We start from the raw sequence: 12,820 nt of genomic DNA, 5'->3' as shown, positions 1-12,820 counted from the left end.
TTGGGCGGGATGAAGTTGGGAACTAGAAATATAATTTCCGCTCTGATCCCAAATTGTAAATAGAAAACAATTCCTCACTCTCTCCACCATTCTCCATGTATTCAAGAATTTTCTGCCCTCTTTGGGACGGGTCCCACGGCTCACAGCCCCATAGGTTTTTTGTTTCCACGTCTCTAGATGTTGTAAGCACCAGGTATATGTGTTGTGTTCTTTGTGGGTGGGGATATCGTAAAAGAATAAAGGCTAAAACAGTGACACTTGAAATATTTTACTCTGTTAATGGCGGATGCCAAAATATCTCTCTCTCCATTTTCTCTCATTGTTGTAGCACTGTTCAACTCCACTTGTTTATACTCTAATTTCTTTTTCCCCCTTCATTGGCCTTGACGTTTTCCCCTTCGAACAAAACCTCCCCTCTTATCGCATTTCTCCTTCTTTCTTCGACCCATTTTGCCATTTTCTCGCTTTGCCTCTTCACTTTTCTCATTTTCTATCAATTTCAGCTTCACCCATCACCTTTAACCCTAAATCCTGCTTACCCATCTGCCTCCAATGGCATCTCACTATGAAAAAAACCATCTTCCCCCTGATTCTACCCCCCATCTCAACGGTGATGCCAATACCCACTTGCCCAAAAGGCCTAAAATCTCCCCCACTTCCATTTCTGACTCAGAAATTCAATCCGAGTTTGCCCACCATGACCTTTCTGTTGCTCGGATCAACAATGGCAGCTTTGGCTGTTGCCCTTCTTCTGTCATCTCTGCTCAACAGCAATGGCAGCTTAAGTTCCTTCGCCAGCCTGATTACTTCTATTTCAACGAGCTCAAGAAGGGGATTCTTGAATCGAGAACCATCATTAAGGATTTAATCAATGCCGAGCATATTGATGAAGTTTCTATTGTTGATAACGCCACCACTGCGGCTGCTATAGTTCTGCAGAAAATCGCTAGGGATTTTGCCGAGGGGAGATTCGAGAAGGGTGATGCGGCGGTTATGCTTCACTATGCGTATGGTGCCGTGAAGAAGTCAATAGAGGCGTATGTTTCTCGAGCTGGTGGGTATGTAATTGAGGTTCAATTGCCTTTTCCTGTTAAGTCTAATGATGAAATTATATGTGAATTTCGTAAGGCGTTGGAGAGAGGAAAGGCTAATGGTAGGAAGGTTCGTTTGGCTGTGATTGATCATATTACATCCATGCCTTGTGTGGTTATACCGGTTAAGGAGTTAGTTGAGATTTGTAGGGAAGAAGGTGTTGATCAAGTTTTTGTTGATGCTGCTCATGCTATTGGATGTACTGATATTGATATGCAAGAGATTGGTGCTGATTATTACACTAGTAATTTGCATAAGTGGTTCTTTTGTCCACCTTCAATTGCTTTCTTGTATTCCAGGAGGTCCCCAAGTCATTCTGATTTGCATCATCCTGTTGTTTCTCATGAGTATGGTAATGGGTTGGCCATAGAAAGTGCTTGGATTGGAACCAGGGATTATAGTTCACAGTTGGTGGTGCCTTCGGTTTTGAAATTTGTTAATAGGTTTGAAGATGGGATTAAGGGAATCAAAAGGCGGAATCATGAGGCTGTTGTTAAGATGGGAGAGATGTTGGCAGAATCATGGAAGACTCATCTTGGTTGCCCACCGAATATGTGTGCAAGTATGGTCATGGTGGGGCTGCCTTCATGCTTGGGCATCTCAAGTGAATCTGATACTCTGAAGTTGAGAACGCATTTACGGGAAGAATTTAGAGTTGAAGTCCCGATATATTATCGTGCTCCGAGAAAGGGGGAAACTGCCCCTATAACCGGGTATGCACGGATTTCTCATCAAGTGTACAACAAATTTGAAGATTATGTTAAGTTTAGAGACGTAATCAACGAACTTGTGCGAGCCGGCTTCACCTGCGCTCAACTCTCCAAATGAGGACGGAGGAGGTATGGTGTATTTTGCTTTCTTGAATATAGTTTATGCAATTTAGGTCGTTATTATTACTAAGGATCTTATAAGGTAAAAAAGGGGAATTGAAGTTGTTCGACTCTCTATTCGCATGTTTGCTATATGTAACCCCATGATTGCAATTGCGAAAGTCATGCTAAATCCTACACAAATATGTTATTAGAACATTCATCGTATGAGTCATCTTATTTTTAGTTATATCTTATATGTAGTCAATCTTGAAGTAATACGCATCCATGATGTTTTGTTTATTGATTGTGTACTCAAGTAGGTTATTTCCATAATTTTCTGTTCCTTCCTAAATCCTTCACATATAAGAAGGCCTATGGTTTCATCTTTTTCTTAATTATGCAATAATGAATCCGGTTCACGCGAAGACAAGTGCTCGTACATTCAAATTATGAATATTTGTCGAAAAGGACGTGGACTAGAGATAAATGAGGAACTTTTCCTGAGTTATGACTTGATTTTAAGTATGCCCAAAATTTGTGCCTAATGACACAGAACTTTGAATTGGATCCTTCGTTACTTGTTAAGAGTTCATTTTTTATAGAGCCTCTTCACATATTTCTTTTTATCAAAAGAACTACTTTCATTGAGAAAAAATGAAAGAAAAGGGTAATGTATTTCTAAATCAAATCCTACACAAATATGTTATTAGAACATTCATCGTATGAGGCATCTTATTTTTAGTTATATCTTATATGTAGTCAATCTTGAAGTAATACACATCCATGATGTTTTGTTTATTGATTGTGTACTCAAGTTGGTTATTTCCATAATTTTCTGTTCCTTCCTAAATCCTTCACATATAAGAAGGCCTATGGTTTCATCTTTTTCTTAATTATGCAATAATGAATCTGGTTCACGCGAAGACAAGTGCTCGTACATTCAAATTATGAATATTTGTTGAGAAGGATGTGGACTAGAGATAAATGAGGAACTTTTCCTGATTTATGACTTGATTTTAAGTATGCCTCAAAATTTGTGCCTAATGACACAGAACTTTGAATTGGATCCTTCGTTACTTGTTAAGAGTTCATTTTTTATAGAGCCTCTTCACATATTTCTTTTTATCAAAAGAACTACTTTCATTGAGAAAAAATGAAAGAAAAGGGTAATGTATTTCTAAAAATTAATAAATTCATTTCTTTTTCAAGAATCATATTTAAGGAATAGTTTAGTCATGCATAGATAGAGCAAAGTTTAGGGGCCTACTTAAGCCAGGTGGAAGCCTATAGGACTATAGATGCATCTTTTTCTGATGTACATCAAGTCTTTTAGTTTCTTCATGACATTTTGAGATCTCGTATGGCCCACATGTGGTTAGAATGTGAACCCACCGGGTTGGTATTCAATAATTGGGGAAGCAAGTTCTCATAGTCCCAATGTTTAATTATATTAAATGTGAATCTAAAAAAAATTTATTTCTAGTTGGTAAATATCTAATATGTTCCCTCTCGTGTTGATTATTATTCAAAATAAGTAATGAAGTCTTTTTCTTGACTTGGCCTACGTGCTTTATACGTACCATTTTTAAAGAACTTGATTTCAGTCTTAATGATGAAATGATGGTTCCAATTTTTGTTCGAATATATTTTCTCTAAGGAATTAGTTAGTTGTCTAGTAACAAGTGACCTAACGGCACCATTTGTCCAATTTCTTTCACATGCCTTCGAGATTTTTACAGCCAGAATATTAACTTTAGGGGGAAGAAATAAGGCCTGTGGTGGCATCAAAATGAACAGACTGCTATCTGGGTATTAAAATATCAAAGCAACATAATCCATAATTTGTTTTGGTGTTAGGAGTCCAATAAGCTCTTTTTATTACATTCATCCATGAAATCGTTTCCCTTCTAAAAAAGGCGTAGTTATAATTTGTCTGCATCACAAAATGATCTATGGGAGTTCCTACCTTGCCCCTCTTGCCATTTGTCATGTCCTCGTCTTTTTCCATGAATGGGTGAATCCCACTTGTGGCTTAGCGTACTCATATCAGCTTGTTTGATATTTAAGCTTAAAAACTATTACTTTCTTTTAATACAGATAGTACCTTTGTGATTCATATTTGCAAAATAGTTTTTAGAAGCTACTTCTAAGAATATTGATTAGATGACCTATTAATCTGTTATATTATATTATATTAGGACTATTGTGTACAGGACCCATGCTCTTCGGAAGGACAGGTTTAGCTATTATAAAAACGATCTACCTATGAGGACATCGAGAATATAAAAAAGAACATAAATTTTTAAAATTAGTCAACCTAACAAGTTTGTTTTTTTTTGTTTTGATTTTTTTTGTTTTGATTTTTTTTGTTTTTTTTTTTTTTGTACATTTTGTTCTAAAAAAACAAATTTTGGTTCTATAACACAACTTTCAGACAGCCCGTCGTTTTCTGTGTTTTCGAAAAGCAGTTTTTCAAGGGCTCATCTGGGTGCAAGAGCTATTTTTCTTAGTTTTAAGACCCTTCTTACATTTGTAGTTCATACATGATGATATATTAGTCCCCTTGAATCCATAATAATTAATAACTTTAATTTCTCCATACAAAACATATGTCTAAGAATTGTTTATTTAGATACATGTCGTCTATCCAAATTGAGGGTAGAAGGTGTTGGGAATAACCAGATGTCTTGATTTTTGTCAACTATATTTCATGTAGTATCTTTCTGAACAGTTACATTGAACAGTGTTGCATCTTTGGTTCAGCATTCGGGTTGGGAGTCGATGTTGTGATAAAGTTACTCGATATTTGTGGTTCTCCATCTGATAAAATGAATATTTCTGCTATCAAACATGTAAGATGGTATATTTTACTCCTGTATTAGATTGTTTCATCATATGCTGTGATAAAATGCACAAACATTTGTATCTTTCAATTTGGCTATCTCTATGCTGATCATATAATATCTGTTGTCATTAACAAGTAGTACCTTGGACATGAAAGTTGCCATTAACAAGTAGTTTTTGATCTCTGCATATACAGCAATGATTATGAAAATTGCACACGATGGTTCTCGTCTGCTGCATAGCCATGGTTTCGGTACCACGGCCATACCCCCAAAACACTTCAAAGGTTGGTGTACCAAGCAGAAATAATGTCATTATCTTTTTAATGACTTGAAATGAAAGTCCTCGAGTACAGCTTAACTTGTGTATCAGGCTTCTTGATCAGAATAGGACTTGTACATATTTGATCCTTATTTAACTATCGAATGAAGTACCGTTTTCATCGTCCGAGTAAAAGTCATGCAATGTTGAGACTGGACTGTAACTTTAGTAGTTGTCGAGCTATGGAATTTCCGTGCAGCAAGTGCTTTTGTATTCTCCATTACAAATGACTGCAGATTTTGATGAGTTGCAGTTTCATATGATCTAATTCCCTTGTATTTCCAGCTGATGATGTGATATCTCATTCTTTAATAATTGATGAGATTAGTTCAATGCCGTTGTTCAGAGGGACTAATTTTTATCAACTTACCATACCTTGTTTTGGAGACCGAGCTATCGACTAGATGGAAAATGAGACTTTTTATACGGATAACTCATAATCATCTGCTCCTAAAAATAAATGAAATCATTTTACTTATGGCGAAATGCACTATCACGTTAAGGATAACTATGTCTATCGTAGCTCTAACATGATGACCATGTATATCATGAATTTCATTTTTCTCATACTTTGTTATGCTTTCGTCATGAATTTTATGAATCTTTTTTATATGATTAGTTTAACCCTTAATTAATAATGTCCTTTGCAACTTTTCCCTTGATTCTCATGTTTAAATACAATATTAAAGTAAAGGAAGACGTGTAGAAACATTTAAGAAACATTATAAATAATGTACTAAAGGGTATATTAATATAAATTATTCCTTCAATCGGTGAATATTTAACATTTAAAAGTAATGATTCTACGACAAAATAGTCGATTTCTTTAAATTTTTTAAAATTAAAAACATATTAACATAATGATAAATACTTTACAGATGTTAATTAGAGATTGTGTGTTCGTGCCATCTGGTGAGAGAGTGAATTTTGTAGAAATAGATGTTGGTATCATCGTATCGCTAAAGTCCATAAATTTGTCAAACAACCTCTATGCTTGACGAATTAACGAGGTTAAATTATAAATTTAGTATAGTTAGATAATTATTTGATTTTTTTTTATTTTTAATTTTTAAAAATTAAGTCTATTTCTTCTTTATTTCTTATAATTTACATTTTTTTAGTATAATAGTTGTATTTTTAGTCAAATTTCAAAGTCCAAAAAATAAGTTTTCAAAAACTATTTTTTTTTAATTTCAAATTTTGGTTTGATTTTTTAAACAATTGATTAAAAAAAAAAGATAATAAAAGAAAATTTTGGAGGTGAAAATAGAATCTATAGGCATAATTTTCAAAAACAAAAAATCAAAAATCAAATGATTACCAAAAGGGTCTTAGTAATTGATTTTAAATTTTGAGTTTATTTACTTTTTGGAGGTGAAAATAGAATCTATAGGCATAATTTTCAAAAACAAAAAATCAAAAATCAAATGATTACCAAAAGGGTCTTAGTAATTGATTTTAAATTTTGAGTTTATTTACTTCTTAAACTTTCATGATTATGATTTTAGTCATTGTATTTTAATGTTTTTTAGAATTTATAGATCTTCTAAATACCAAATTTTAACTTTTGTGTTACACCAAATATAAAATTCAAATGTATATCTTATAGATCAATGAACTTTTACAAAATTTCAATTTGTCAAGAACATATTGATGATAAAAAATGTGTTCTATGTTAAATTGACTCAAAATTTTAATTAAATAATGGTTAGGTGTAAGAGTACAATGTCAAGCAATGATAAAGTTGAGAGTACTCCACATATCGTATCTTAAGAGACTATTTGTTAATTCTAGATTTTGCAAAGAAAATGATTTGAGTTGAAAACGAAAGGTAACCAATAAAAATAAGTTGGGATTGATGATTTGCAATTAAAAATATAAAACGTAGTGGTAAAGGAGAGGATTCCATCAATTTTCAAGCTTAGAAATAAAATGCACAGTGATTGCGACTGTAATGCAACCATACTACACTTTTCTGTAATGAACCAAAGTAAAATTCTATTTGGCCTTTATTTCAAGAATCCTCGTGAGATTAGAAATTAGTCTTATATGTGTATAACTAATTAAAACTTATTAATGCGTCCCATGCCCTTCTTTTTAAGTTAAGGTTTTCAATTTCTTACTCGTGGAATCTATTCCTATACTTGTTTATGAATGTTCTACCTACTTTTAAGGATGTTAGTTCGAAATGAAATCATTTATATGAGTTTAGTTTTATTAAGCTTAAGCTAGGTTTATTTCATACCTTGTGTAAGCGGATATAAGAGTGGCCAGGAGTGTGTGCAAGGCAGTTTGATTTATAATGTTTAGTGAGGTATTGATTTCCTAGAGCAAGTGCAGTTTTTGGACTTTCAATCCTTTCCATCAGTGGTATCGAACTCAATAGACGCATCACCCTTTCCATATTCAACTACTGTCAAGTCTATCTTTAAAATAGCTTAAAGTAAAACCTTTCCCGTACCCGCTATGTAGCCATTTCATTACTTGTTGGTGGGAACCACAAATTCAATAAAGGAAACAAAAATAAAGTGAATTTGTTCACAATTCTATGAAGTTAGTTCATCCTTATCCACAAAATTGTATCCCTTACAAAGAGTAATCAATAAGTTAATTGATAAAGAATTCATGGGTACAGAGAATATGAACTAAAAATAGAATGTAGAAGCTTGAAAACAAAGTTGCACGATCTTAGTGACAATCTTTTCACTCCCTAAGATGCTCTCTTGGCTCGATTCCACCTCTTTCAAGGGTAATCTCACGAGTGGGAGTTGAATTAAAACCTTAACTACAGAGAAATCTTTGTTCTTAAAGTGTAACTCGTGCCACTCTTTATGGGAAGCGTCTCCAAGAGTTGATTCCTCAAATCACTACTACAAAAACAACATTACTTAACGCTTGTAATTTAGAAGTATTTGACGTTTTTATTAAAAAAAAAAGTTAAATAATATGTAAAAACAAAAAAAAATAATGAAAAAAGGCAGAGGATGGTTGAATTTATCGAATTTTTTTCACGTTGACTAAGTACTTGATAGTTAAAAAACGTCAAATTTAATTTTTTTTTCTTGCCATTTTTAAAATGTCCAATATAACGTCAAAGTTAAATAATATGTAAAAACAAAAAAAAAATAATGAAAAAAGCGATTTTGGCTTCCATCATTTACAGGAAGAAAATCGATCGACACACCCATGCTTTTTGCTTCATCCTCCATCTCGTCTTAGAAGTTCTTCCCAAAAGTTAGGGTTTGACACTTGCAATCAGTCCCTTCACGCTTGTAATCGGTGGTTCTACGCTACTGCATCGACGACAGTACGATACAAACCCCCTGTAAGTTTAATTCACACATTTTGATTTTACTTGATTTCTTCTTCCTAAAATTGATGGTGCTCTCTTTGTAGTTTAAGTTTTTCAATTCTTTGTAATGGATAATGCTCTCTTTGGCTAATGTTTGTCTCTATTTTCTTGGTGGTTTTCTCTCTTTCTCTTCTAGTATTGGTCTCTATTTTCTTGGTTGGTATGGTTTTATTTGGAGATTTTTGACATTGTTCTTGCTCAAATGTGAATCACATTTTGGTCCTAAAATTTTATTTGGTCCTACTTGATGTTTTATTTGGAGATTTTTGGCATTGTTCTACTTTAATTTTTACTAGAATGTTTGTGTGGTCCTAAAATGCATTTAGTTCTTAAAGATAGAATTGATTGGTTTTACGAATTTTGCATTGTAGTTTGTAGATTCACCCTTAACTAGAGTTATGCGTATACTATGTTGAGGACCTATTGAAAGCTAAAAATTTGATAAAATATTTGACCCAGAGATACTTATGTAAATGCTTGCATTGAAAATTAATTAGTAAGTGAAAAATCTCTTTAAGCATCTCTAACTTCTATGTGATTTGGTCAACAAATCTCACTATCTCTGGTAGTCATCACCTAGGACATTACTTTGGTCAATGTTGTCACCTAATTTGTTACCCACACGTTACTTGTGGACAATTAATTAGTAAGTGACATTTGTAAGTGTCATTTTTTTTAATATAAAGTACAATTTTATCGAAAGTTAACCATTAGTCGCCATTTTTTCTTATTAGATTTATAATTATAGATTAATCCTGGATGCATAAGAGAAGATTATCCAAGACTATGAATTGGGTGTAGAAAACTTCATCAATTTTAGATTTTCTAATACAAATAATGCATTTATTCATTGTTCTTGTTTGAAATGTGGGAATTGTGAAAACCAAAGTCGCAATGGTATTAGAGATCATTTATACGTCAATGGAATTGATGAAAGTTATAAAATTTGATTTTGGCATGGTGAACAACTATCAACCTCATCCTTACATTGGGAATCTTACAAGTTTAACACCTACATATATGAAGAGAATGATGTTGGAAGTATAAAAGAAATAGTTGAAGTTGCTCATGAGGAATATTCAAAAGACCCAAATAAATTTGAGAAATTGCTTAATGATGCTGAAAAACCATTATACGAAGGATGCGAAAAATTCACCAAGTTGTCTACATTGGTCAAGTTGTATAATTTAAAAGTTAGATATGGATGGAGTGATATTAATTTTTTAGAACTACTCAAAACTTGAAAAGAAATTTTGCGTACTACCAATGAGCTCCCAACATCAATGAGATGCAAATAAAACATTAGGCGCACTAGGAATGAATTAAGAAAAAATTCATGCATGCCCTAACGTTTATTGTTTGTATAGGAAAGAATATGCTAATGCAATTGAGTGTCCTAAATGTGGTGAATCAAGGCAGAAGTATGCTAAGAATGCAAACGAAGGGAAAAAATAAATTCCTGCAAAAGTTGTATGGTATTTTCCACCAATTCCACGATTTAAAAGTTGTTTAGAAGTATTGAATGTGCTAAGAATTTTATTTGACATGCTAATGAGCGAGAAGTAGATGGTAAATTACAATATCTTGCAGATTCTCTAGCTTGGAAGTTAGTAGATTTTATGTAGCTAGACTTTGGTTCTGTAGTTAGGAATCTTCGCTTAAGATTTTCAGCTAATGGAATAAACCCACACGGTGAAATGAGTTCTAAATATAGTTGTTGGCCTGTAATGATAGTTATTTATAATCTTCCCCCATAGTTGTGCATGAAAAGGAAGTTCATGATGCTATCAATGTTGATTACTGAGTCCACAACAACCAAGGGATGATATCGGCACATACTCATCATCACTAATTGAAGATTTAAAACTCTTGTGAGAAAGTGGTGTTGAATGTTATGATGCTTATCCAAAAGAACTATTCAATTTAAGGGTAGTTTTGTTATGGACAATCAATGATTTTCCTGCATACGGAAATCTTAGTGGATGTAGTGAGAAAGGGTATAAGGCATATCCAATTTGTGGAGATAATATGTCTTCTATAAGATTGAAATATGGGAAGAAAATGGCATACCTTAGACATCGAAAAGTTATAGCATGCAATCATCCGTACTGACGTCAAAAGAAGTCATTTAATGGTCAAAAGGAGCTTGGAACAGTGTTTGAACCTTTGTTTGAAGAGGCAATATATTCAAGAATAAAAGGTCTTGAATTTCCAAAAGGGAAGAAGAATTATAAAAGGCAACCTGCGAAAGAAAACACAAAGAGTTGTTAGAACAAGTTGTCTTCTTTTTTTGAGCTTCCATATTGGAAAAAATCTTCATGTTAGACATTGTCTAGATGTGATGTACATTAAAAAAAATGTTTGCATGAATATATTGGGTAAGCTTCTTGATATTCTTGGAAAAAGTAAGGATGGATTGAATGCTAGACGTAATTTAGTCCATTCAAAAATTCAACCAGAGCTCGCACCTAGTAGTGAGGACAAAAAAATCTTCATTCCTACTGCTTGTTACACTCTTACAAGGGAAGAAAAATGTTGTGTTTTGAAAACATTATCAGAAATGAAGGTTCATGAAGGTTATTCTTCCAATGTTAAAAACTTTGTGTCAATGACAAATTTAAAACTTAATGGTTTCAAATCTCATGATTGTCATGTGATCTTACAACAATTGTTTCCTATTGTGATAAGATCTGTACTTCCAAAACATGTTCGGTATGCAATAACTCGATTGTGTATATTTTCCAATCTTATACGTAATAAAGTCGTAGATGGGCAACAATTGGAAAAGCTGGAAGAAGATATTGTGGTGACCATGTGTTTACTTGAGAAATATTTCCCTCCTTCATTTTTCACCATCATGATGCATCTCACAGTACACATTATTAGAGAAGTTCAGCTTTGTGGGCCTATATATATCTATGATGGACGTATACCATTGAAAGATTCATGAAAGTTCTCAAAAACTAAGTGAGAAATAGACATCATCCAGAAGATTGTATTGCTGAAAGTTATATAGTAGAAGAAGTTGTCGAATTTTGTTCAGACTTTTTATCTGGAGTGGATCCTATTGGGCTTCGCACTGACCAATTAGATGACTGTTTAGACAATTCAAGTATTGGTAGACCATTGTCTATCGGAGTTTCTTTCAAACTTGAACAGGATCTTTAATACCAAGCTCATCGATATGTTTTGGAAAATACAATTAATGTGCAACCATATATAGAGTAAGTTCCAACGATCTAACTATATTATATATGTAAATTTGAACCTTTGTTTTTCGTTGAATTTTATCATATAAATCTAACTATATTATAATGTTTCAATTTTCAAGTAAACATATGACAGTATTGCAATTGCAATACCCAAGTAGAGTTGCTTATCAAAAATGGATTCAAGAAGAACACAATCGAACTTTCATACCTTGGTTACGAAAAGAGGAAAAAAGTTAAACTTAACTATCTTACAGATACTTTTCTATACAAAAAACAATCATTCATTACATTGAGGTAAAATTCATGGTAGGTGACAATTGAGATTGCGATGTAAAATGTTAAAGTTTCAGATAAGTTGAGGTGGATTGCTCATGGCCCTCATCCTTTTGTGATTAGATATAATAGTTATGTCATCAATGGATATCCCTATCACACAAAGTCTTATGATAAGGATCAAAGTGTACAAAATAGTGAAGTTAGTTTAGTGGCAAAAACAATGCAAGTGTCCAATTCAAAAAATCAAAATCCCATCATTGGAGATATGTCTTTCTATGAAGTGATACAAAACATATGGGAACTTAACTATAATATGTTCAATGTTGCAGTGTTTAAATGTGATTGGGTTGAGACATAGTGATATGAAAATGGATGACCTTGGTTTTGTGTTAGTTGATTTAAATAAAATAGGTCACAAGTCTGATTCTTTTATACTAGCAACCCAAGTAAAATAAGTGTTCTATGTTGAGGACCCAAGTGATGTTAGGGTCAATTGTGCTTACTCCACCACAATGACGACGAACTTGGAGATACCATTCAAGGAGGACCCAATGATATGCTAAATATTGATGGAAGTAATGATTTGGATGAGAATACATATGTATGATCAGACTGTGAAGGCACATGGATTCCTAAATAACATTTTGTGGGTGTGTTCTTAAATTATAATTTACATATTACATTTGATTGTGGGCTTATTGTTATCTACATATATTACATTTGATTCATATGTATATATTACTTTTTAGTCTTGGTTTGACAGGATCTTATATCACATGGAGCACGCAGATTTAGAGGCAAGAAATGAAAGACTTAAAAGTCAGTGGAGATGATGTTGCTCAACAAAATGAAACAAAGACTAAAACAAAAAGAAAGTAGGGATCCAACATTATATTTGATGTGACACGAGT

At 33.1% G+C, this 12,820-nt stretch overlaps 1 pseudogene across 3 annotated transcripts; it reads left to right on the top strand.

Annotated features, from left to right (window-relative positions):
* The first annotated feature begins 228 nt into the window (after positions 1-228).
* LOC120085022 (putative L-cysteine desulfhydrase, chloroplastic pseudogene) lies at positions 229-5,402 on the top strand (annotated as a pseudogene). 3 transcript variants are annotated; one of them, XR_005483796.2, is made up of 3 exons: positions 267-1,931; positions 4,668-4,756; positions 4,945-5,402. The product of XR_005483796.2 is annotated as a putative L-cysteine desulfhydrase, chloroplastic pseudogene, transcript variant X3 (transcript). The 3 variants fall into 3 exon arrangements; XR_005483795.2 differs by having other exon boundaries at positions 4,649-4,756; XR_016525225.1 differs by lacking the exon at positions 4,668-4,756 and having other exon boundaries at positions 229-1,931.
* Positions 5,403-12,820: the final 7,418 nt, after the last annotated feature.

Source organism: Benincasa hispida, chromosome 1 (assembly GCF_027475165.1).
Source record: "Benincasa hispida cultivar pf3 chromosome 1, pf3_genome.v1.1, whole genome shotgun sequence".
NCBI lineage: Eukaryota > Viridiplantae > Streptophyta > Magnoliopsida > Cucurbitales > Cucurbitaceae > Benincasa > Benincasa hispida.
This window is presented reverse-complemented; position numbering and strand designations above follow the sequence as displayed.